This window comes from Sarcophilus harrisii, chromosome 6 (genome assembly GCF_902635505.1).
Source record: "Sarcophilus harrisii chromosome 6, mSarHar1.11, whole genome shotgun sequence".
NCBI lineage: Eukaryota > Metazoa > Chordata > Mammalia > Dasyuromorphia > Dasyuridae > Sarcophilus > Sarcophilus harrisii.
In genome coordinates this window covers 198,439,976-198,466,176 of record NC_045431.1, presented here as the reverse complement: position 1 = coordinate 198,466,176, position 26,201 = coordinate 198,439,976, and the positions used below count along the sequence as shown (strand labels likewise).

Here is a 26,201-nt window from a genome sequence, read left to right as displayed (position 1 = left end):
TTTTGTAAACCCTATGGGGTCTGGGAGTGATATTTTGTGGACCCTCAAAGTTTTCAAAATCATTAAAGTAATGAAAGGAAGTCTTAGCCATCATAATCAAAGTTTGTCTTCTACACTCTGATTCTGATTTTATTAACCAAAAGAAGCATAACAGTCTTTTAAGCAAACTACTTCTCACAGTTAGCCATTATGTAAGAGAAGAAAGTCAAAAGTTAGCCATTACAGGTTTCTCTGGACACCTTGGATTTATATCTCTTCTATCCTCTCCCAGCTCGTTCCCTGTCAGAGATATACCTTTATGTTGTTATTTTATAAACTGTCACTTTTAACACAAAAGAAACATACCTGCCACAGGCACCCACAAAGAAAATAGCCTGAAATGGTGCATCAAATATCCAACTGCTGGGACGAGCTCCTCGTCTTTGTCCTTTGATGGCCACAGTAGTACCTTAACTGGGTGCCTCGCCCTGCTATCATTATTTCTAATTTGATATCACCCTTGACTTCCACACCCTTCTCTGAAGGAAACATATATAGCATTTTATCTTTGTCTCACACACACACACAACACAGTGTGTGAGGGATGTAGAATATTGAATGAATTGTCATTAGCAGGACTTCTTTCAATAATAATAATAACCAAATAGACCCAGAGAATTAGCTCTGAGAGAAATTCAAATACCCGTGATACAACATTGCAAACCATTCTACAGAATGATGTGGTCACTGCTTATTATCATATATGCCAATATTTGATCTTGACCAAGGTCCTTGGCTTTCATGTAGTATGGATGAATCTCTTTGTCAATTTAACAAATCCATATATCCCTTTTCACAATGTTTTTAAAATTCATAAAATAAAATACATTATTGTGAAGGAGTCTATATTGGAATTGGATTATCAAAATATCTTTTAAAAGCTCATAAATTCTAGGTTAAGAAACCCTGTTCTAGTGATTGGGCTTACCCCATATCTCTAAAGAGAGAAGTCACAATTTAAGAAGATCTTAGCATGAGAACATAAAATAGCTGAAAGGGAGATTATCTAGTCCAAACATCTTTATTTTATGAATAAGAAAATAAAATCATTAAATGGGGAAGGAAGTGACATGGCCAAGGGAAGCACAAATAGTTGGCAATAAAGCTGGGATGGGATTTCAACAACAGTTATTCCAAATCCAGATAACTTGTAATCTAAAAAGCATCTATTAGTGTCTACCATGTACAAAGGCCCTTACTGAGGCACTGAAGATATGAAAATAAAAATAAAATCTTTCTGTCCTTAGGAAACTTACAGTCTACTTGTGAGGGGTAAGGAAAGAATAAACATGATAAAAGCAGGTAAATTCAAAACATGAAAAAGCAATAGAATTCTTTCAATGAGGAGAGAGTGCTAATAATGGAAGTCAGGAAAAGCCTCTTCCCATAGACTTGGACACCTGTGCTCTGCTTTGAAAGGAACAAATACTATCTTTGATAGACAGGCACAGGAATTTGTATGAGTCCTAAATATCCAACCACACGCCTTTCAATGATCTTTGTCCACAGACCCAAAACAGGCCAAAGGTAGTTAGTGTATTTTGGTATGAGATCACTATTAGCCAAAGATAGCTGTAGCCCAGAGAGAAAAACAAAAAGCCAGATATTTCAAAAGCCATAAAACGCTGCTCTTAAAGGTTACCCAAAAAATTGCATTTGGAAAATAGCCAAAATCAAGGTTAAAGAAAAGAAAAAAAGGGCATTCGATGCTTGTTGGTGAAAATTCACATCTTGAATCACTTCATGTAACTTCCACACAAGGGTCAAGTGCTGCCATTCTGCAAGCAAGTACTTTAATCATACAATAAGAGTAGTTTTGTGGTGGTTGTTGTTAATTCTATATCAAATCCAAGAACCAATGGAAGTTTTAATATAAGAAATCTAAGAATAAATGCATTCAATTCCCAATCATGAGATGAAAAAAAACCCACCAAAAAACAAAGATAGCTGATTTCTTCACTAGTAGAAAGGTGGCTTGCTTTTTAAACAAGACTTAAAATAATAACTATAATATTCCTTCCAGTGATGTTTTACATGGGCTGAATATGAAATCCTTCTTGACTCTTCCATAGTAATAATTGGGATTTGTACAAAGTCATAGAAGCCTATCTCAGATACTTAGTAGTTGTGTGATCCTGGGCAAGTCAAAGAGCATCTTTCAGCTGCAATTTTCTCATCTATATAATAGAAATAGCAATAGCACCACTCTCACAGGGATGCTGTGAGAATAATATATAGAAAGTGTTTTGCAAGCTTTATGATGCTGCATGAATGTTAGTTGTTATTATTATTTTCATTTATCCAGCAATCCTCAACAATCCAAAAGATAGATAGTAGAGAACTTGAAAATAAACACAAAGGTCTCTGAGAAAGCAAAATGTATATTTCAAAGTCTAGGTACAAGAGTTTCTGAAGCCCTCACTTGCAGCTACTCTGCTTTTCTACATAATTCTAACCAACTTAGTGACCTAATTTCCTAGCCCCCAAAATATAAGAAAAGGAAGAATGACTGGCCCAGGCACATATATTGCCTTATATATAAGACATTAGCCGGCTAGCAGCGAGAAAAGAATGAGGGGGGAAAACTAAAACAGAAAGCAGAAGTCCCCACACTAAAAGCCCAGTATCCGGCAAAGAGTCCTCCACATACAATAACAGTCCCCAAGGGCATCACTCTATCAGAGAACAATACAATAATTGATTACCCTTTTATAATGATCATTAGTCATCAAGCAAAGGTTAAATTATGCTCGTTATTACCTGCTAGATAATAGTACTAGTATTTCGATAGCTTTAAGGTCTGAGAACCCTTTGCAATATATTATCTCAGTTTAAGTCCCATCCCAACATTGGAAGATAAAAGTTGCTAGTATACCCATCTTTCAGATGGGAAAACAGTCTCAGAGAAATTAAGTAACTTGTCTAGAGTGACATAGCTAGTAAACATTGAGGTGAGAAACCAAAGTCATCTTGACTCACAGTCTAGTGTTCTATTCACTAAGTCATACTGTCTCTCTTTAAGATGACAGAAAAGCATAAGTTGCATTTCAGGAAGATGTTCACGTAGAATAGTTTTAAAAGTTCTAAAGAGTTCTGTGTTTGAAAGGATAATTAAGTTTCTGTAATTTGTAAAATTTTCTTATGTGGGACATCTCTTTTATCAATGATGTCAGAAAAATGAGGTTACCTAAGTTTGAGAAATGCCCTGGCAATTAGGTTTGTCATTCCTTTCTCTGGAGCCTCAGTTTTCTTTTTTTTTTGCAAACTGAAAGAATTAAACTAATGATCCTGCTAAAATCCTGTGATTCTTGATTTATTTTTCACCAATTTTTAAAAATATTCTTATTTTGAGCTTCAAATCCTATCCCTCACTCTTTCTCCTTCTCTTTCCCCTTTCCTAAAATATTAAGAAATCAGACATAAGTTATACATGTATCATCATGTAAAACATTTTCATATTAGTCATTTTGTATCAGAAGATTTGAATAAAAAAGAAAAAGATGGGCATCCCCTCAATTTTCAATTCTTAGCTACTACCAAAGGAGCTGCTATAAAGATTTTTATGCAAATAGATCCTTTTCCTTTTTTGGGGGGATGTTTTTAGGATGTAGACCTAGCAGTGATATTGTTGGATAAAAGGATAAGCACAATATTATAGCTATTTGGGTATAGTTCCAAATGGTTTTCCAGAATAACTGGCTTAGTTCACAACTCTACCAACAATGCATGTATCCCATTTTACCCACATACCTTCCACTATCAAAATATTTTCCTTTTTTTCATATTGGTCAATCTGATAGGTGTGAGGTGGTACTTCAGAGATGTTTGAATTTGCATTTCTCTAATAGTGATTTAAAGCATTTTTCATATGATTATAGATAGTTTTGGTTTCTTTGAAAATTGCTTTTTGTATACTTTGATCATTAATCAATTGGAGAATGACTTGTATTTATATAAATTTGACTCAGCTCTCTATATATTTTAGAGAAATAAGATCTTTATCAGAGATATTTGTTGCAAATATTTTTTCTGGTTTTCTGTTTCCCTTATAAATTTTGGTTGTATTGGGTTTGTTTGTGTGAAAACTTTTCCATTTTATATAATGAAAAGCAGCTATTTTACACTTTGTAAAGTCATGTATAACTTCTTTGGTTCTAAATTCTTCCCTCATCCATAAATATGACAGACTATCCCATGCTCTTTTAATTTGCTTTATGGTATCACATTTTGTGTGTAAATCATGTACTATTTTGACCTTATCTTGTTATACAGTATTAGATGTTGATCTATAGCTAGTTTCTGCCATATTGCTTTCCAGTTTTTTCCAGAAGATTTTATAAAATAATGAGTTTTCATTCCAAAAACTTTAGACTTTGGGGTTCATCATGTACTAGATTACTGTGGTCACTTATAATGTAATTTGTACTTAATCTATTCTGCTGATCCATCACTATTTTGTAGCCAACATTAGATTATTTTGAGAATTACCACTTTACAATACAGTTTGAGAGTTGGTACGGGTAGACTACCTTCTTCTGCATTCTTTTTCATTAATTCCCTTGATATCTTTGAGCTTTTGTTCTTCCAGTTAAATTGTTATTACTTTTTTTCTAGCTCTATAAAATAATTTTTTCATACATTTGATTGGTTTGACACTGAATAAACAGATTGATTCTTGATTTCAACTCTCAAAGCCTAATACAATATTTTGTAGATATTGCATACATCATAAATATTTTGAACTAAAAGATGAATTAATGAATGAATAAGTGAGTGAGTAGGTAAGTGAGTGAACTGAAAGTTGTTGAGCAGCACAATGACATGTTGAATATAATTCTACAGCTAGGTTACTAGTACCTATTTCAGGTGATTACCATGATTTTGAAAGGAAAGACACCATTTTGTCAAGTCTGGGTCTGAAGTTTTGTTGCAGATACAGATTACCAATTCATTTTAGAGAGTTGACAAGGACACTGAGAAGTTCAGAGACTGGTCAGGGATCACACAGTCAGCATGTTCATGGTCAAGTCTTCGTGATTCAAGACTAATCCTCTATCCACTACTTTCCTTTATCTCTCAAAAGCCTTATGCAAAATTCAGAATAAAGAACATAAAAGAAAAGTGGACATGAGGAAATTATGAAACTGGTATGAAACAGCAGAAAATAAAAGCTCCCCAAACCCAGTCCTCAGTAATGTAGAATCATCACAGTGCCCGCACTGAAAACATCAGCAAAGTCAAGGTGGGGCTTCCAGAGACAGAAAATACATGAGAATTAGTCTTATCTTGTCCTGCAATAATTTTGACACACCCCACATTTTTAGGGCAATTTTTTTAGATACTCTAAGGAAAGATGAAAAATAATCTGTTGAAATGGGAAAACTTCAAGAAGTGTAGTCCTAAGAGAAATGTACCTTTTTTACCTTCTAAAATAGAGAAAACTGCTGTAGGCAAATTTAGCTATTACTGTGGAGTCACTGGAGTACTTCATGAGAATGGGGGCTAAGAGGGGATGGGGGAGGAGATGGTGGTACAGAAAACAAATTAAAATACCTAAAATGTACCTATGGCAAAACATTCTCTCCTGATCAACAATGTGTGTCTATCTCTCTATGGAAGAGTCTGTACAGGGAGTTCCCATTGAATGCCATGTATAATTAGTGTGGCACATGCCAGGGATACAGCAGAAAAGAGAGGGCAGCATCACACAGGTTTGTTCACCCATTCTTTCTGACCTGTGCATAGGAATGAGCTTTTCCCCTGGGATGTAACATTTTCTTCTCTCTCTCCTCATCAAAATTTCATTCTTAAAAGTGAAGAAGGAAAGCCTAAGGATAAAATAAGCCAAAAGCCAATGGTAAAAAGATTTTGAAAGGGAAGAATTTGCCATTCTTAGGGCTTAGGCAGCATTTCTTTCTGCAGTGATCCTTCCAACTACAAAAAGTGGAAGATCAATGCAATTCAACACATATTTACTGAAAGTCTGATCTTTCCAAGGCACTGAGAGACCCAAAGCTACACAGCATGTTTAGAGACGTTATAGTCAGGACCTTCCTGGGGTTCTTGTACTAAAAATATTTTCTCATATCAAAAAGTTTTCTGGAACATTTTTTTATTAGGGTCTTTCTCCTAGGATCTGTGTCCATCACTCCCTATCTTAAAATATTTTAAATATTAAGCTATCTTAATATTCTTTGTTGTAAAGTATTATAAATTAAAATATCTTAATATCCTTTGTTGCAAGGCCAGAGTAATCACACAAGCAGCCCTTTAGCTTAACATCTGTAAGGCTGGGAGTCAGTCTACATTTGCTAATCCTGCCTCCATAACCACTTGGTCACCAAAGTTCTAATGAATCTAAACCCAAATCTACCCCCATGACCTTCAAGAAGGTTTCCTTGACTACTTCCCTGACTACGCCAAACTGCAGTGTCTCTGCTTCCTCTGAACTCATGGCCTCATTGCTATTACATTACTCACTTCTTCAATCATATACTGTTTTATTTCTCCCTTTGCATCACCATTTCATCATTTAATTTTTTTAGGAGTACTTGCCTTATCTCCCCATGCAGACAGTAAATTCTTTCAAGACAAGGAGTGTGTTATATAATACTTGGTGCACATGGTAAATGATCAGAAAATATTTGCAAAATAATAATCATATATCAACCAGTAGGTACTAAATACATGCTCATTGACTGCCTAAATTCTGAGAAGTTTCAACCTTATTTTGCAACTGTAGGCCAGTGTGTGTGTGTGTGTGTGTGTGTGTGTGTGTATAAATTACTTGTCCAAGTCAATAAGAAAGTTCATCGCAGAGTCTAAAGGTTGTACTAGATGAGTTCCATAATTCTTTCCAGATTCTTTAGCTTCTAGTATGGCAAATTTTCCACAGAGCCTGTCTGAAATCCAACTCATCCATTCTCAAACATCTCAGTAGCCTACTTCGTTGTCATTTCAGTGGATTCAATTTTGACTATTCCATGACTTTCCTGAATTGTGACTTGTTGCCAAAGTGTGAGATGCCAAAGAACATGTATACCTCTAATTTTGTTGTCGAGTTATACATTTTATAATTGGAAAGGAGAGAGCAATATAGGATTTGCTTTCAAATTATATTATGAAGCAAGATATGATTTACTTCAATGACCATCAGTTAATACCATTTCTACAGATTTAGATCAAAACACTTCTTTGGCTTAAGGAGAGGTCTTTAAGATAAGACTCTCCAAATTTATGATAGAAACTGTATTGGAGATTTAGAGTTAGAAGTGGTTTCAGAGGTCATCTAATCTAATCCCCTCATTTGCCTGATGAGAAATTCAGAAACTTACTCAAATTCATACTCTTGATAAGCAACAAAGATGAGATTAGAACACAGGATTTTCTGCCTCTAAATCAAGTGTTTTGGTGGATAACAATCATATAGTTTATCAATAGATCCATACTTAAAACTTCCCAGCTTGGTAAAGTTTGCCACTTACATAGCCTTGGAGAGTACTGAATTATCTCCACAACATAAGAACACACCCCAATAGGACTTTAATGCAGGAATTATAATTTAACAAATATAAATTCCTATATTTAAATTCAAAAAATCAATTGTACAAGTACATAAGAAAAACATTGTTGTGGCTAGACAAGAGGTTATGAGAGAAAGAGAGAGGGAGGGAAAGAGAGAGAGAGATAAAGAGAGAGAGAATGAATGAGAATCTGGGTGTTTTAGTGGACTGGATGTTCATTTTGAATCAACAATAAATCAAGGAAGCCAAATACATAAATAAACCTCATATAATCATAGCCTTCATTAACAGAATAGTGTCCAGAACACAAGAGATAAAAGACTCCCCTTGCTCTGAATTAGTTAGACCACATTTGGAATACTGAGGTCAGATCTGGTGTCTTATTTTTTTTTTTTTAAAGAAAGGAAATGGATAAAATAGAATGGGTAAAGAAAGTGTTGACCAGGATGGGAAGTAATCAAGAAACTCTGCCATAGAAGGATAAATGAAGGAACTAGGATTGTTTGGCCTAGAGAAGACTTGGATGGCCAAAGGACATAAACAAGCACTTTTCAAAAGAAGAAATGGAGTTATTAATGAAAATTATTTTTAAAGGATTCCAAATTAAGAAAAAACACAGTTTAAAATAACTCTGAGCAGTGTTATTACTGGGCTTATATCCCAAAGAGATCCTGAAGGAAGGAAAGAGACCCACATGTGCAAAAATGTTTGTGGCAACCTTTTTTGTAGTGGCTAGAAACTGGAAACTGAGTGGATGCCCATCAGTTGGAAAATGGCTGAATAAGTTATAGTCATGGAATATTATTGTTCTATAAGAAATGATCAGCAGGATGGTTTCAGAGAGTCCTGAAGAGACTTACATGAACTGATGCAGTATGAAGTGAATAGATAAAGAAAACACTGTACATAGCAACAATAATATTGCATGACGATCGATTTTGATGGATGTGACTCTTTCCAACAATGAGATGACTGAGGCCAGTTTCAATGATCTCATGATAAGGAGAGCCATCTACACCCAGAGAGAGGACTGCAGGAATTGAGTGTGGATCACAACATAACATTTTCACTTTTTGTTGTTGTTTATTTTCATTTTTTCTTATTCATTTTCTTTCCTTTTTGATCTGATCTTTCTTGTGTAGCAAGATAATTGTACAAATATGTTTACATATATTGGATTTAACATATATTTTAACATATATTACTTGCCATTTAGGGGAAGGGGTGGGGAGAAGGAGGGGAAAATTTGGAACACAAGGCTTTGCAAGGATCAATGTTGAAAAATTATCCATGCATATGTTTTGAAAATAAAAAAGCTTTAATAATAATTAAAATAAAATAACTCTGAGGTTTTGCCTCAGATTCACAAAGAAGAAGGGGAAAAAAGGAAATTGGAATTATAGGAGGACAGAATGAACTTTTGATGAAATGATCCAATCATTCTGAATAAAAATTTGAAACTAGACATAAAAAGTCAGGACACTGTGTAAACCTTTTAACCAAGTGATAACACTACTATGTAAATATTTTTTCTTTTATATTATATATAAATACACATTGATGGTATAAATACATTAAAAAGAACTGGAAATATTATAGGTGCCAATATTGAAGACTGGATTGAGGAATAGCTAAACAAATTATGCTATATGAATGTAATGTAATGTTTTCATGCTGTTACCAGTAACTAAATAGACAAATTCAAAGAAACCTGAAATGACTTGTATGAACTGATTCAAAGTGAAGTTTGTTGAAAGAGAAGAACAATTGATACAATGGCTATAATAATGTATAGAAAACAATTCTGAAAGATTTAAGAACTATGATCAATTCAATGACCAATCCCATTTCTTACCTTTTGGCAGAGAAATGATGAACTAGAGGTACAGAATAAAAAATACATATTTATCCACAATGTGGAATTTGTATTGTTTTACTATTATTATTATAATAGAGGATTTTTATTTGAAATGGAAGTATAAGGTGGTAGGGAATTGTGAGTTGGGAGGGAGTATGTAGTGATAATGATGAAAAGAAAGAAAAGCATCAATGAAACATTGATGTGTATTTTAAAATAAAAGATCAAAAAAAGTTCAGAAGAGCATAAAAATAAGCTGGAAGTAATAGCGATATATTTTGTTAAATTTAATATATCTTTTAAATAAACTATATAATAGTTCATAGTTTCATATACAATCCTCTTTTTTATTTTCTTTGTATACTAAACTGCTTATACTGTTATCAGTGATTAATATTCATAGGAAGGAAACTTTTAAAATAAAAAATAGAAAAGATTTGACGGATAAGATGGCTGTCTATAACTTTTTAAACATTATTATATAGAAGAGAGATTAGATTTATTCTATTTGATCCCAAAGAGTTAAAGTAGGCAGAATGGGTAAAAGTTGCAAGAGACAATGTAAGGAAAAACTTTCAAACCAGGATACCTACAATGGAATAGGTGCCTCAGAAGGCAGTAGGCTCCTCTTACTAGAAATTAAATTAGCAAATAAAGTTAGATATTACTTGTTGGGAATGTGATAGATTATTATGGGTTGAATTAAAAACCATCCAAGATCTCTTCATTTCTGTGATTTTGGATCTGGGGAACAAAAAGCATTTTCTGAATATGAATAGACCTAAAAGGATATCATTTCTTGCCTATTAATACTTTGCAAAAACTTTCAGATAGACCAAGAGCAAGTAGAAATAACTCTGACAGAGAAACAGGAGATAGAGGCCTAATTTCTTCATTTTATGATTATTTTTATTATACAATTTAGTCCATTTTAAAATTGAATCCACCAATGCTTTAGGAATGAAAATTTCTAGGGGCACATGGGACAGAGTGTTTGTCATGCTGCTTAAGGAAAGAGAGGTCTAATAAATAAAATTTGACTCATTTTCTGCTCATTTTAATTAATTAATTCTGTGAAAGTCCCAAATAACACTATATAATTTGTGATTGAACTGAATTCAAGGGAAGAAAATATATAAAATGTTTCTCATAGGATTTATAGCCAGAAGTGACATTAGGGATAATCTATTCTAATCCTCTATTTTAGAGAAGAAAAAAGAGGTAAAGAGAGAAGTTGAATGATTTACCCAAGGTCATTCATCAATAAGTCTCTCTGTCTCTCTGGTTGGCTGGCTGGCTTTAGCTCTGGCTCTTATTCTCTCATAGACATACAGACTCCTTTCTATCTTTGAGTGAACCACTCACTGAACTTCCACATTTCATGTTTTTGATAGCTTCAACTAAATGTCTTTCATGTACTTTAGACCCAATAAATCCAAAAACAGAATCCAGCATCTTCCCTCAAAACCTATCTTCTTCCAATTTCCTTATATCTACTGATAAAACAAAAATTATTTCATTCACCTAGACTCAAGACCTTAGGACTATTTTTGACTAAATATACTTAATGCAATACCAACAAAAATCACAATGACTTACTGTTTAGAACTGGATAAAATGGTAATGAAATCAATGAAGAAAAAAAATGGGGGTGGGGGTGGCGGTGGGAAGGATTTGCCCTGCTAGGCCTTAAATCAAATTAGAAAACAATGTGATTTATCAAAATTATCTGAACTAAACAACAAAATAGATCAATGTAACAGAATATCAAATCTAGAAATATAACCAAATGTATCCTGAAGTAATTGTTTGATAAAGTTATATATATTAATCTCTGGGAAAAGATAGTATTATTCAAACTGTATAGCATTATGGTCAAATAGTTTAAAAGATACATGCTTCACACCACAAACGGCAATAAATCCTACTGCATTTGTGAATTGAACATAAAAAGAATCATGTAAAGTTTTAAAGGAAAGGAATAAATATTTTTATCTCAGTTGTGAAAGACAAAGAAGTTCTCTAGCAAATAAAAGGAATATATTTTTGGTAGGCTGATGAAGTTGATCACATGAAAGTTTTAAAATATCATAAGACAAGAAAGGCTCAAAAATTTAGAGCTGGATGGGAGAATAAAATGACATCGAGGCAAACCCCTCATTTTATGGATAAGGAAACTGAGACAATCAAAAGTTAAGTGACTTGCTTAAACCTAATGCTTCTGACTCCAAATCCAGCATTCTTTCTGCTACATCAAATAATGATGAAAATAAAAATAAGGTAACAAATGACAAGTTAGGAAAATTTAAGCCCACCTTCCAGAATTTACAAATTCTGGGGAAAATTACAAATTAAGGGGGAAACCCAGTCTTCATTGGTAAAGTGGTTAAAGAATGTCAAAATAAAATTTACAAAATAATAAATACAAATTGTAAAAAAGCATTTGAAAATATATTTGAATTCACTTACAGTGAAAGAAATAAAAAAAGAAAAAAATCTCAGAAGTATGTCATGATCTCACCATGAGATTAAATTGGCAAAAATAATTTTTCTTATAATTTAAATATTTTATTTTTCCCTATTACACATAATTTTTCAACTTTTTTCAAATTTTGACTTCCAAATTTTCTCCTTCCCTCCCCACACTCTTCACTGAGAAGGCAAGCAATTTGACATAGGTTATACAGGTGTAGTCATGCAAAACACAAAAAATAATTTTTAAATGGCAAAACTCAATCATAACTGGTTATAAGTAAAGGGATATACCCATACATTGCCTATGATATTGCAAATTCATACAATCTTTTTGGAAAGCAGTTCAGAAATACATAGGAAGAATTACAAACTGACATTCTCTTTGACTCATAAGCCCATTACTAAGAATATTTTCTTTCAGAACATACTCAAAAAGGAAAGGAAAAACTATTTGTAGCATTTATAACTATAGTCATTTTAATATGGGAGGCAAATTAATGAAAATGCCATGAAAAGAGAACTGGAAATGGAATTGGAGGGCCTGATTTATGTACTGGTTCTATTACTTACTACTTCCAAGACCTCTTTACCTCTGGGTCTCAGTTTCCTCAACCCTGGGAGAAAAATGGTAAATGCACTAGATTAGGACTACTTAACTTTTTTTTTTTTTTTTTTTTTTTTTTGAGATATGGACTACTTTTGCATTGTGGCGAAGTCTATGGATCCATTTTCAGAAAAATGTTTTTAAATGTATGAAATAAAATACATAGTATTACAAAATAAAACATTTATACAGTTACAGTTAAAAATGTGTTTTTTTAAGTTTATCAATCCTAACTAAAGAAACCTTAGATTAAATGAATTCTAAATTCCCTTCCAAAGCTAAAACTCAAGTTTCTCTAAACTTATAATAGAAAAAGAAAAATTGAAAGCAAAGTTCATAACCAATAACTGAGAATAAGCTAAATAAATACTTAGGCTAAATAAACAGGTACATCAAAGAAGCCGGCTATCTTCCTAGGGCATGTATCTGGGTTGTTACTGAGAGTCCCCTAAGAGCTATCAAATCGGAAAACCTCTTCTGATGATTCTTGTGAGGACAAATTATATCAGAAAGAACTTTAAAAGCATTGCTAAAGATTATGGGTGGGGAGTGCTACCAGCAGGCAAGAGGGGGAACAAAACAACAAAGATCTTGAGATATAGATGAACTTTTCACTAATAGCAAGTGAAAGTGGGGGATTCAGAGAGAAAAGTAGATTTGGAAGATAAATAGTGTCTAAGAATAGGATTTGGATTTCTGAATCACAGCTTAAAACACAGAAATGATGGCAAAATATATAGTATACAGGTATACTGCTGGCAAAATATAAAGTGTACCGAGTCAGGACCAGTAAAGACATATTTGCCTGGAGTGAGTGAATCTTGTCAAGTAAGACTTTAAAAATAAAAAGAGAGGAGAAAGCAGAAAAACTGCCTACATATATCAGGTACAACAGAGGATAGTAGGTACAACATGGGAAGACATGGGGAAACTGTATCTTAAAAAAGGGATATAAGAAAATACCGTGGATTCATGTATCCATACAAATGGACAATTTATGAGCCATAAAGAGAGTGAACTGAAGATCCTAATGCAAAGAGGAAATTTGACTTCATAGTCATCATTGAGATTTAATGCGATGGGATTCATGGCTATAACTTAGATCTAGAAGTCTATAGCATTCTTAAGAAATAGGTAAAAGGAGAAGTAAGAATTTATACTAGCAAGGAAATATAGTGAGGCAGAGAATATGTCAGCAAAAGGCCATATTTCATTCATTGTAATAAGCCAAGGTAAGGAGAATTATCAGTTAGCACAAAGGGAAGGGTCTGGATAGGACAAGTGGGTTTTGGAATATAAGTCAATTTCTATAGATACTTATAGAATATAGAAATCATGTAATCATGCTGTGTTCACAATTGTTCACAAAATCTTTGGAGTATGGTTTGTTATGAACTGTGGAAAGACATTTCCTAATTTGCTAGTCTGACTTTGTCTACAAGGGTCCAAAACAGAATGGACTCTGTTTGTCTTTTGATCTCCCTTGTTCAAGAATTGAGGTAGAGGAAAACGCTGTTTAGGTTGAAGTAGATGCTAAAACAGCATCATTTGTGTTATGAAATTCTGTTATGAATACATGGATCCCTTTTATCTGGCACCACACCAATAGCCAAAGAAGAAAAAGAGTAGAGAACATTTGGGTAATAAGCAAGATGGGCAGAAGCAAAAGTTACACTGTTACGGAGCTCTACTACAGACCACAAGTACAGAGGGAAGGTTCAGATGACACATCAAGCACAGAATCTTATTACAATGATTGGAAATCAACCTTCTGGCTATCTTCTGGTATTCTTTCTCTACCTAAAGCAGAATGGTTGATATATTTGTGATTTGCTTGGATGTTCTCTCTAGTGACAAAGATTACAACCTACCTATGCTCATTCATTCTATCAACTTTATTCATATTCTCCCATAAGTTCTCCATGAGAATCAATTTAATATTCTCCAAGCCCTTTTCATCTCCTCTTGATAGCATGGGCATGTTCAGGGATGTCAGTTACCTATCAGTTATACTTCCTTCTTGCCTTGTGATCAGCCCACATTTTTTTTTTATCATACACATCCCTGATAATACCCTTTACCACAGTTTTTCGGCCCCCCCATCAGTTCTTAGTTCTTAAATCATAGCCTCTTCATATACACTATGTATCTCCTCTTCATTGAATCATTGAATGATACTCTTTTTTAATTCTTCAGAATCTTCAATGTTCCATAATTTATAGTTATATAATAGCATTGATCCAACTTAATAGCAATTAATATTTGCAAAGGGCTTTACATGGATTTTCTCATTTGTAGCTCTGTGAAATAGACACTTTTGTTATCCCCATTTTGCAGGTATGAAAACTTAGGATCAGACCAGTGAAATATACTAGCCCAGGTTTTTTTTTTTTTTTGAAAAAAATAGCTTTTATTTTCAAAATGTATACAAAGATAGTTTTCAGCATTCACCCTGACAAAACCTTGAGTTCTAAATTTTTTCTCCTTCTCTTCCCCCCTTCCACCCTCCTCTAGAGAGCAAGTAATCCAATATATATTAAACATGAGCAATTCTTCTATATATATTTCCACAATTATCATGCTGCACAATAAAAACAGATAAAAAAGGAAAAGGTGAAAATACTATGTTGTGATCCATATTCAATCTCCACAGTCCTCTCTCTGGATGCAGATGGCTCTCTCCATAACAAGACTACTGGAATTATAATGTTATCTCATTTAAATCCAATTCACTCAAAAGTCAAGCTATCATCCTGTGATGTCATTGGTCCTCTCTGAAAATGGAGAACAAATAATACTACTAGCAATCCCTTACCTATTATAAAAAGGTATAGTAAGAAGAGTTGATACAAAACTATATAAGTATGGTCCCTATTCTCCCAAAAATACACAAACTTCAAAAAAAGTTTTAAAATTGTTTTAACATGTAATTGGAGTAAAAATAAAATGTATTTTAAAAAAGAGTTCAGGAGAAAATAAGCTCAAGAGCAAATTTGACAAAGAGATAATTCAGAGTTCTTATCTTCTGAAAATCCTTTTCTATCTTTGTAGGGAATTCTTTTTTTTTTTTTTTTATTATAGTAACTTTTTATTGACAGAATCCATGCCAGGGTAATTTTTTTTTACAACATTATCCCTTGCACTCACTTCTGTTCCGATTTTTCCCTCCCACCCTCCACCCCCTCCCCTAGATGGCAAGCAGTCCTATGTATGTTCAATATGTCCTAGTATATCCTAGATACAATGTATGTGTGCAGATCCAAACAGTTTTCTTGTTGCACAGGGAGAATTGGATTCAGAAGGTAGAAATAACCCAGGAAGAAAAAAAAAATGCAAACAGTTTACATTCATTTCCCAGTGTTTTTTTCTTTGGGTGTAGCTGCTTCTCTGTCCATCATTGATCAATTGAAACTGAATTAGGTCTCTTTGTCAAAGAAATCCACTTCCATCAAATTACATCTTCATACAGTATCGTTGTTGATGTATATAATGATCTCTTGGTTCTGTTCATTTCACTTAGCATCAGTTCATGTAATTCTCTCCAAGCTTCTCTGTATTCATCTTGCTGGTCGTTTCTTACAGAATAATAATATTCCATAACATTCATATACCACAATTTACCCAACCATTCTCCAATTGATGGGCATCCACTCAGTTTCCAGCTTCTAGCCACTACAAACAGGGCTGCCACAAACATTTTGGCACATACTGGTCCCTTTCCCTTCTTTAGTATCTCCTTGGGGTATAAGCCCAGTAGAAACACTGCTGGATCAAAGGGTATGCACAGTTTGATAACTTTTTGGACATAATTCCAGATTGCTCTCCAGAATGGTTGGATTCGTTCACAGCTCCACCAACAATGTATCAGTGTCCCAGTTTTCCCACATCCCCTCCAACACTCATCATTATTTTTTCCTGTCATCTTAGCCAATCTGACAGGTGTGTAGTGGTATCTCAGAGTTGTCTTAATTTGCATTTCTCTGATTAATAATGATTTGGAACACTCTTTCATATGAGTGGTAATGATTTCAATTTCATCATCTAAAAATTGTTCATATCCTTTGACCATTTATCAATTGGAGAATGGCTTGGTTTCTTATAAATTAGAGTCAGCTCTCTATATATTTTGGAAATGAGGCCTTTATCAGAACCTTTAACTGTGAAGATGTTTTCCCAGTTTGTTGCTTCCCTTCTAATCTTGTTTACATTAGTTTTGTTTGTACAGAAGCTTTTTAATTTGATGTAATCAAAATTTTCTATTTTGTGATCAATAATGGTCTCTAGTTCGTCTTTAGTCACAAATTTCTTCCTCTTCCACAAGTCTGAGAGATAAACTATCCTATGTTCCTCCAATTTGTTTATAATCTCATTCTTTATGTCTAAATCATGGACCCATTTTGATCTTATTTTGGTATACAGTGTTAAGTGTGGGGCCATGCCTAATTCCTGCCATACTAATTTCCAGCTATCCCAGCAGTTTTTGTCAAATAATGAATTCTTATCCCAAAAGTGAGGATCTTTGGGTTTGTCAAACACTAAATTGCTATAGTTGACTATTCTGTCTTGTGAACCTAACCTGTTCCACTGATCAACTAATCTATTTCTTAGCCAATACCAAATGGTTTTGGTGACTGCTGCTTTATAATATAGTTTTGGATCAGGTACAGCTAGGCCACCTTCATTTGATTTTTTTTTCATTAATTCTTTTGAGATTCTTGACCTTTTATTATTCCATATGAATTTTGTTGTTATTTTTTCTAGATCATTAAAATATTTTCCTGGAAGTCTTATTGGTATAGCACTAAATAAATAGATTAGTTTAGGTAGCCCAGGTTTTGAATTAGGTCTTCCTGACTTCAAATTTAGTCCTCCATACACTGTGCCCCCTAGGTGCCCCTTAACCGAAAGCCAAAATGGAATTATGAACAGAGTGCTAGATTTGGAATCAGGAAGACCTGAATTCAAAACCTTTCTTAGATTATTAACATATACTTTTTAAGAATGTAATCTTGGTCAAGTCACTGAAACTCTGAACTTTTATTTCTTCAGCTTTAAAATGAGAGGGTTAATTTAAATTCAATAACGTCTAATATCCTTTCTAGCTCCAAAATGCATGATCATTTTTTCCTGACTTGTATTAATTATAACTTTATCCTTTTCCTGCAGGAAACAACCAGAAAAACTGTGGTTCTGGATCTGATTCCCATGAACAAGTTTGAACTAGTTATTGCAAGAGAAACAAAAGGAACTTTGGGGGGCATGAAGTCTATCACAGTATTCTTATTAGAGGAGGAAAGTCAGGTATAAAGTCTATAATGAACCCTAGATCTTCATAGAACAAATCTAAAAGGATGGATAGGATTCAGATTGAGAAGGAAGACTCAAGTATAGTGACCCAGAAATCAATACTTGGCCCTGTGCTGGTCAACATTTTTATCAATGAATTGGATAAAAGTGTAATATATGCTTGTAAAGTATGCAGATGACATAAAACATTAAAGGATGTTTATATGGTATATGATAGAATCAGCCTCCAAAGAAAAAATCTAGAGTTGTGGGCCAAATTTAAGGAAATCCAATGAAAATAAACATATGTAAAGCCTTATACTTTGTTTCCAAAAATTGACTTCACAAATATAGAATGGGGAACATTTAGCTTTGTGAAAAACTTCTTGTTTGCCAAAAATAAAATAAATCTTGGGTTTTAGTGGATTTCAATCTTAAGATAAGTCAATGACGCATGTCAATCATTACATCACAGCCAAAAAAAATGTAATGTTGGTCTTTATAGGATCATAAGGTAGAATAAAAGTAGGAAGGGAAAAGTAATGATCATTAAATCTAATCCCTATTATCACAGATCAATAGACTGAAGTATGGAAAGATGAAATGACTTGGCCAGGGTCAAGTGGTAGAGTTATGATTCTACCTTTAGTCTTCTCCAAATTCAATATTCTTTTCTTGCTACTCTCAAGTTACAGGAAAAAGTCAAAAGTATTGAGTATTTATTACATGTTAAGCAATGTATTAAAAAAGAAAATTATCCTTTCCCCCCAGAACAATGTAGCAATATATTCTGTCCTGGTCATGGATGAGTTAAAATGTTCCTGAAAGAGGATATTGGAGAAATAGAAGATGTCATAGAAGAATTAAATGAAAGACAGTTAAATGATGTCTGTCATCCTTGTCTCAGTGCTCAGGGATTCATTGGTGAACTTTAATAGGGTCCATGTCTCCCCCCTTCCCCTGCAAAGGTAGTGGTGATGGTGGTGCTAGTCCCACTAGTTGGGTTGTACCTTGATGGGCTGTACTGATAGAAAGAGAAAAGCTTTGTTAAGCAATAATAGGTCTGTATCCATTTGGACTACAACTGTAAGAGTTCTCCTGGATGAGGGTCCTATCAGATGATCTTGCTCCTACTTCTGCCTTTGTTTCTTTAGGACATTTCAATTCTTTGAAGCAATTATTGACAAGTCATCATGACTTTTATGTTAAAGCATATTTTTATTGTAAATAGTTATATGTATGATTAGATTCTAATATGATATGTTTAGTTCTTTAAAAGAATGTCTTTTAATTTTTTATAAATAATCATCCTAATAAGACAAAAACAAAAGAGCTGTAATTTGTATTCAGGGCTCTATCTCCTATACTCTGTTCTCTTCTTACATGCTTTGCTGCAGTTTCTACCCACTGGTCCTAAATCTGCCCTCTGCAGTCATACAAATTAAGTCTCCATCTGCTTTCAGATATTTGAAAATGACTATCCCAACTCTCACCTAGTCTAAATCTTCTCTTAATGAATGAAGATAAGATAAATGAAAGTTCTTAACCTTTTTTGTGTCTGGCGGTCTGTTGAAGCTTAAAGACTTCTAAAATAAAAATACATTGGATTTCAAAGGAAACTAGTTGTATTGAAGCAAAGATACAATTTTTCCCACACAAATTCAGAGACTCCCTCAAATCTAGCTATAGACCTTTTAATAACTCCTAAAAGTCCTATGGGCTAAGCAATTGCTTCACCCAAGTTAAAGCCTCTGCCTTCTGGTCAAGATAGGAAGGAAGCATGGTCACTCTGAACTATGGTCATTTTTCTTTCTGAGATAGACAAAAGGTGGCATTTATCTTTAGCCAGATGAAAATAGCTTTTTCCATAAAAAAAATCCTCCTGCTATGGTTCTGTTTCAACTAATTAAGTTTGTTCCATCCAACCCAAGTCCCTCCCCACATCTCACCAACCCCATATGTAAAAAAAGAAGGTCCCTCCAATAGCAGTACTTGGATGTCTGCAGCTTGTGTGAATGTGTGCCAGCCCTCACCTCTACCCCCACTCCCAGCATTCATTCAGGTAGACTGAGCCACACTGTGGCTGCTAGTTAGACCTTATAAATGGGGTCTTCTCCCTGATGGCTTAGGTCTCCACTCAGCACCCTTTACTTTTAGCAGAGTTTTTATTTGAGTTACAGTTCATTTACACTGGTTTATGGTATTTCTTTCTTTCTATTTAAGCACACACCTGTTTCTCCTTAGTCTTGGCCTCTTAAGAAATGAAGCTAGTACTTGGCCCATTAAACTGTAGCCAATAAGCCGAAACTTGTAATAGGTGTTAAATGGGTTTCAAATGTGTTTCTGTTAACTACATGCAATTATTTAACCCTTTCAGACACAAATTATTTTGTGTTTCTACCTTTGTATCTTTAGGGACATAAGGTCAAACACAGGGGGAAAAAATAAGATTAATTTGTAGATCCAGTAAGTAACATTTACGGAGATATGATAGACTAGATGAGTGATTGATCTTAAATTTTAACATGAATCTCTTCTCTTCTAAGTAAAGACCATCTGCTTAACTTTAATGGGCCAAGTACTAGGACAACCAGCATCTTCTTTCTTAGTCTTACTCTCCTATTATCTATCGCTCTTTTTCCATTGCGAAAATCTTTCATTTGGTTCATTCCATTCCTCAACAAATAGACTTATGCTACCTCCCTCTAGGTTAAGAGAATCCATCATATTTTTCTCCCTTTGAGGCTATTATCTGCTAGGATTACTCACTGAAGTTAATGAAATCAGATGTGAAATTTCATTTCTACCTTCCTCTCCAAGATCCTCTGAGTTCCTGAAATAAACATGGTGAGATTGGGAAAAGTACCCTTTCCACTGTACTCAGCTTTCCACCGTACTCAGCTTTCCACCATCCTCAGAATACTGGAACTAGAGTCTGGAGAAGGGATGTCAGCAAATGCTGGCTCTGCTTTCCAGCTGGATGAACAAGGGCAATCACTCAAATGTTCCCAAATAGCCTCAGTGTTCACTTTTGCAAAATGAAAATAATAAAACTTGTATAACCTCCCAGGACTCCTGGTAGGTACTCACTCTGCAAACCTTCAAATGTTTCAGAGACATAAAAATGTGTTAATAAATAGAAGGGCCAAGAGAAAAATGACTTATTTTCTCCCCACTACTGTTCTTTCTCCTCCTGCTCCACTCCACCCCCAGTTGCACATAAACTATAAGTAAGAGTATCTAAATATTATGTTCAATTTTTTTTGACCATTAGTTTACTCAAAATTATAAAGGAATTGTCTAAGCCCTAAGTGATCAAAGAAAATGAACAAGCAGTTCTGAATAGAAAAATTTCAAAGTAGTAATGATTATAGAAAAGATCTCTTCAAATCACTATTAAGAAAAATGCAAATCAAAATGATCTCAAGGTTAAACCTAACACTTAGAAAACTGAAATTGTGTGAAAAGTATCAAAGATGGGACTAGTCAGTATTGGAGAAGTTCTAATGGACAAGCAGTCATGTGAATTCACTCTTAGTTGAACTGTGAATTGGCCTAGGCATTTTGAAAAGCATTTGGAACTTTATATATACATACATTTGTACATGTATATATATATGCTATTGTTATTGTATGTATACATATATACACTCATACATATGTGTGAGTATATATATATATATATATATGACTAAGGGACTGAAATATTAATTTCCTTTTGACCCAGAGACAGGCATATGTAGGGTCTGGGGAGAAGTCCCACTTATATCAAAATATTTACAGCCACTTTTTTGAAAAATAGCAAGGACATAGTAATAAAGTAGATAGCATTTAATTGAGAAATAACCAAATGTGAATGTGAACAAAATGGAATATAATTAGCATTCCACAGAATCAATGAATAGAAAGAATACAGAAAAATTTAGAGAGGACTCTCTTGGTGAAAAGCAGGTGGCAAATATCAGAAAATGAAGGTGTTATTTTAAAAAATACATAAAAAATGCTTTTAAGCAAGGTCAAATGGGGCAGAGTTAAAGACAGAGGCCAATAATTCAATAATTCTGGAATGTAGTCCTTTCGATTCTAAATCTAATGATCAACAGTCTAATACATTCATTTGAGGATATTGAAGCCCAGAAAGATTCTGGGCTTCTCCTAGGTAGCAGACTAAACAATTTGCCAAACTTGGATTTGAGCCTTGGACCTCCAACTACAAACCCATGGCTCCTACTCTGAGCTTGCTCTATCATATAGTCTACCCAACAAGCATGGAAGCATTTGAATTAAAATCAGGAGTAATATCTGAATGTTTCTTTGTACTTTTCAAAGCTTCTAGCACAGTGTTAATATATATTAAGCAACTCATTGATTGAAATATTGCAATGAATAGGAAGAACAATGATCTGACAAGACTTCCATTTCCCTCATCTATCCCAGATTATATTATCCTTTTCCATTTTCTAAAGTACCTATAGGATAGTTAGGTGACACAGTGGAAAGATTACTTGTCTCAAATCAGAAAGACTCTTCTTCCTGAGTCCAATATGACCTCAGATATTTACTAGCTGTATGATCCTGGTCAAGTCACTTAACCCTATTTGTCTCAGTGTCCTCATCTGTAAAATGAGTTAGAGAAAGAAGTGGCAAACTACTCCAGAACCTCTGTCAAGAAAACCCCAAATGGGGTCACAAAGAGTCAGACACAATCAAAAACAAATGAATAGTAACAACAAAAGGTGCTTGTGGAAGACAGTGGCAAACACCAATCACTAAGGATTTGGATATCTCTCCTCTGGTTTTACCTGCCTCTGGAATACTGCCTCCTTTGTTTGTTCAGTGTCTGTAGACACATTTGTGTATCCAGTTTATCATAGAAACATCCTGCCATTGTCTGCTATTGCTTATTGATCTCCAATATCAGGGGCCACAAAATGGTATGAAAAATAGAGTAAATTTCTATTAGAGAACCCATTTATTTTTGCTCTGGAACATATCTACATGTATATAAATATATGCAATTATTATTTTATATATACATATATACATTCATATATAAGTATGGGCATATATATATTTTTATAAATATATGTCTAACAAATACATAAAATAAATATATTAGTACATACGTATACATGGATCAAAATTTCATCTATACCCATACCTGGTGCATACATGTCTAGATGTATATATGGCACAGATGTTAACTTGAATCAGCCAAATATACACATTCTTCTGCACCAATTCAGACATTAAAATAACAAAAGGCACATTCAATGCCCTTTTTATTGCACTACAGAAATAGTTTGAAAGAAAAGTAAAATTCCTCCCTTTTAGAGCATACTTTTCCATAGGGCTACAGGTTTACTAAATTTAGTACCTTCTTTAAATCCAATCCTGTCTCCCCAGTCCACTTTCAGACCCAGGAAAGATAGCAAACTGCAGTATTGCTACACAGGCTGTTTCAGGCAATATTGAGTAATCAGGAAAACATTCTATCTGACAGGACTGAATATTGACACCCACATTTCCTCTCTATCAAGGGAAAAACATCTTTGAAGAGCACATATTCCTCAAATCATAATGTTCTTAGTTTATTTTCTTTTTACACAGATCATGGGACTCTTCTTTTCTCCTTTCATTTTAATTCTCTAAAAACAGCCTTTGGAAAGGTAAATTACAACATAATAAACACTGGCACCCCCCAAATGTCATCCCCTCCACCCGCCTCCATGAGCAGCAATATTAAATTTCAAATGACACTAGGATTCTTTATCATCCAGAACTTTCTCAGCCAAGAAGAAGGCTGGGACATAATATCACCGCCACCCAGGATTCCACAGCTGATATTACATGAGGTTTGAACTCTACTGTGTTAGTAATCATTCCTCCACATTCCACTTCCTTGTTCTTAATCACAAATCTAATCATGGATTTTTATAAATATTCCACAATTAAATATACTGTCTCTGCTCATGTAAATATTCTCCAGTTTCTCCCACCGATAGACAGCATACATAGGGATTTCATTAAAAAGAGTAATTTGGAACTTGGAAGATTTATTATGGACAGCAGCTTGTAAATTGCTCTTGGAGTTAATTTTTGCAAATTTACTCACATTTTTCTTGAAAAACTGGGGGAAAAACTCCTGAATTCTTAGTTCTATTTAACTTACCTGACTCTGCCATTCCACCCCGACTGCTTGAACAATATTATCAGCAATTCAGATACTCCTTCTTGTTAAGTAGAAGGATATTTCTTCTCTTGCTGGATTAATAATCAACTTTCTAGATAGTTCATTTGTAATTCTCTTCTGGTTAACCCTTAACAATGCTGCAGTCAGCTGAACTTGGGTAGATCACTTTATTTTTAATGAATTGAAAAAGATATGTTCTTATAAGGGTGACATGGGCTCAATTCAATTTTAAAAGCATTTATTAATAATCTACTATGTACTACTAAGGGACTAAGCTAAGCTGGGTGTTAGAGCAGAAAAATAGTGTAAGTGCTGCTCTGAGATAGGTGACCCCCTACAACAGGGAAACAATAGCTACAAAGACAAATATGACACAAGGTAGATTATGAGAGGAGAGACGAAGATGAAATTAATGAGGGATAAAAGAGATCTCTGAGAGATCAGGGCAAGTTTCCTGGAGAGACTGGCACCTAGCTGGACACTGAAGGGAGAAGAGGAGGAAATGAGGAAGGGCATTCTGGGTAAAGAGGATGAACCCTTTGCACTGGGGAGGCGGGGTATGAAGGGAAGGAGGATATCCAGAAATAGCGAAGAGTCCGTTCTGGCTGGAAGACAGAAGCCATGGATGTTAATGTTAATGATGTTAATGATAGCAAATAACAGTGCAAAGATTGGTGCCATAACATGCACATTAAATGTCAGACTGAGGAGCTTCTATTTCATGAAATTAAGAAGTTGGGGTAGTAGTCATTTAATTTGAATTAAAAGCCAACACAAAAGTAAGTGAAAATGGTTAAGATTCATTACATTGTAGATCTTTCAACCATTCCTTTAACAAGCATTTATGAGCCAGCCTGTCAACTAAGTGCTGGGGATACAAAGACACACACACACACATACATCCACTACTAATTTCTGTCCTCAAGATTACATTCTATTGTCATAGAAGGAAAGGAGACTACAGAGAAGGGAGAATGACTGTAAATAACATATCAGGGGTGGGGAGAGTGGAAAGGGAAATATTATACACTCAGACACACACATTAAATACAAAGAATTTCTGATCTTAGAGGATCCATTTCCTAGATGTTCTCCTAAATAGAACATTATAAAGTTCATTATAACTGGAAAGGAACTCAAAAATAATCAAATCTTACACCCTGATTTTACATCTGGTAAAACTGAAGGATTCATTCAAAGAATTCATCCAAGTTACAGACATCAAATGGGACAGTTAGGGCTACAATCCTGCTATCTACTCTCTTAAATTATTATTGTTTTCAATACAAAAAAAAAAAAAAACAGCTCAGGCTCACAGTAGTAGATGTTCATTCAAGTCCAGTATGATCTGCTTTCCTGGATGCAGAGTAAATACGATGAAAGATCAAAATATAAGAGAGATACTTGGAAAAACTCCCTTTTCCCTCTCTCTCTCTTTTCCTTCTTCTCTCCTTCCCTCCATGCTTTCTTTTTCCATTGCACTCTCTCATTCCTTCTTTTCCTCTTTTCCCCATGCTCACTTTCCCTGCCCTTTTCCCTCTCTTCCTCTTGCTTTTTCCCATTCCCTTTGCCTTGCTCCTGCCTCTCCCTCCTTCTCCCTCTCTTTCTTTTCCTCCTCTCCTTCCTCCCCCTCTCCCTTTCCTTTTCTCCCTCACTTCCCCCTTCTTTTTCTCTCCTTTCCCCCCTCCCTCTTTTCCTTTTTTCTCATTGTCTCCTTCCCTCCCTCTCTCCTCCTCTATCTACCTTTTCCTTTTTTTTCCATTCCCTTTGCTTTTCCCCTCTCTCCCTTTCCTTCTCTTACTTTTTTTCCCCTTTCCCTCTCCCTTTTTCTCATTCTCTCCTCCCCTCTCTCCCTCTTTTCTCTCCTTCCTTTTTCCTTTTCCCTTTTCCTTCTTCCTGTCTCTCTCTCCCTTTTCCTCATTTCCACTTTTTCCCTCTTTCTCTCCCTTTCTCTTTTTTGAGTTCTCTACAAAAAGGCTAATTCCCTATCAGAAATGCCAATATCATGGCAGTGCACCTGTTTCACCGGCAGCAGAAACTCATGAAAGCAGAAGCAAGGAAAAAAAAATACAAAAAGGACTCTAGAGTTCAGATAAATTCAAGAGAGTGACCAAATTAGTTGGATCAAATTAGGTAGGACCAAATTAACAATTTGAAATGTTTAGTTTGTTTCTCTTTTATCCCACCTGCCCCAATCAGGAAGAGAATGAAGAGAAAGAGGTA

The 26,201-nt window shown here is 34.5% G+C and overlaps 1 protein-coding gene across 6 annotated transcripts in view; it reads right to left on the bottom strand.

The window, feature by feature from the left end:
- SOX6 (SRY-box transcription factor 6) overlaps window positions 1–26,201 on the bottom strand; it is a 633,323-nt gene that overhangs the window by 401,315 nt on the left and 205,807 nt on the right. Inside the window, exon 1 of one of the 6 annotated variants that reach the window (XM_023506260.2) lies at window positions 23,958–24,054. The exons of 4 other annotated variants lie outside the window; for them this stretch is intronic. The gene's annotated coding sequence lies outside the window, so the exon portion shown is untranslated. Of the gene's footprint in view, window positions 1–345; window positions 513–23,957; window positions 24,055–26,201 lie in introns of those variants that run through there. One more of the 6 variants, XM_031942056.1, reaches the window with a different exon arrangement.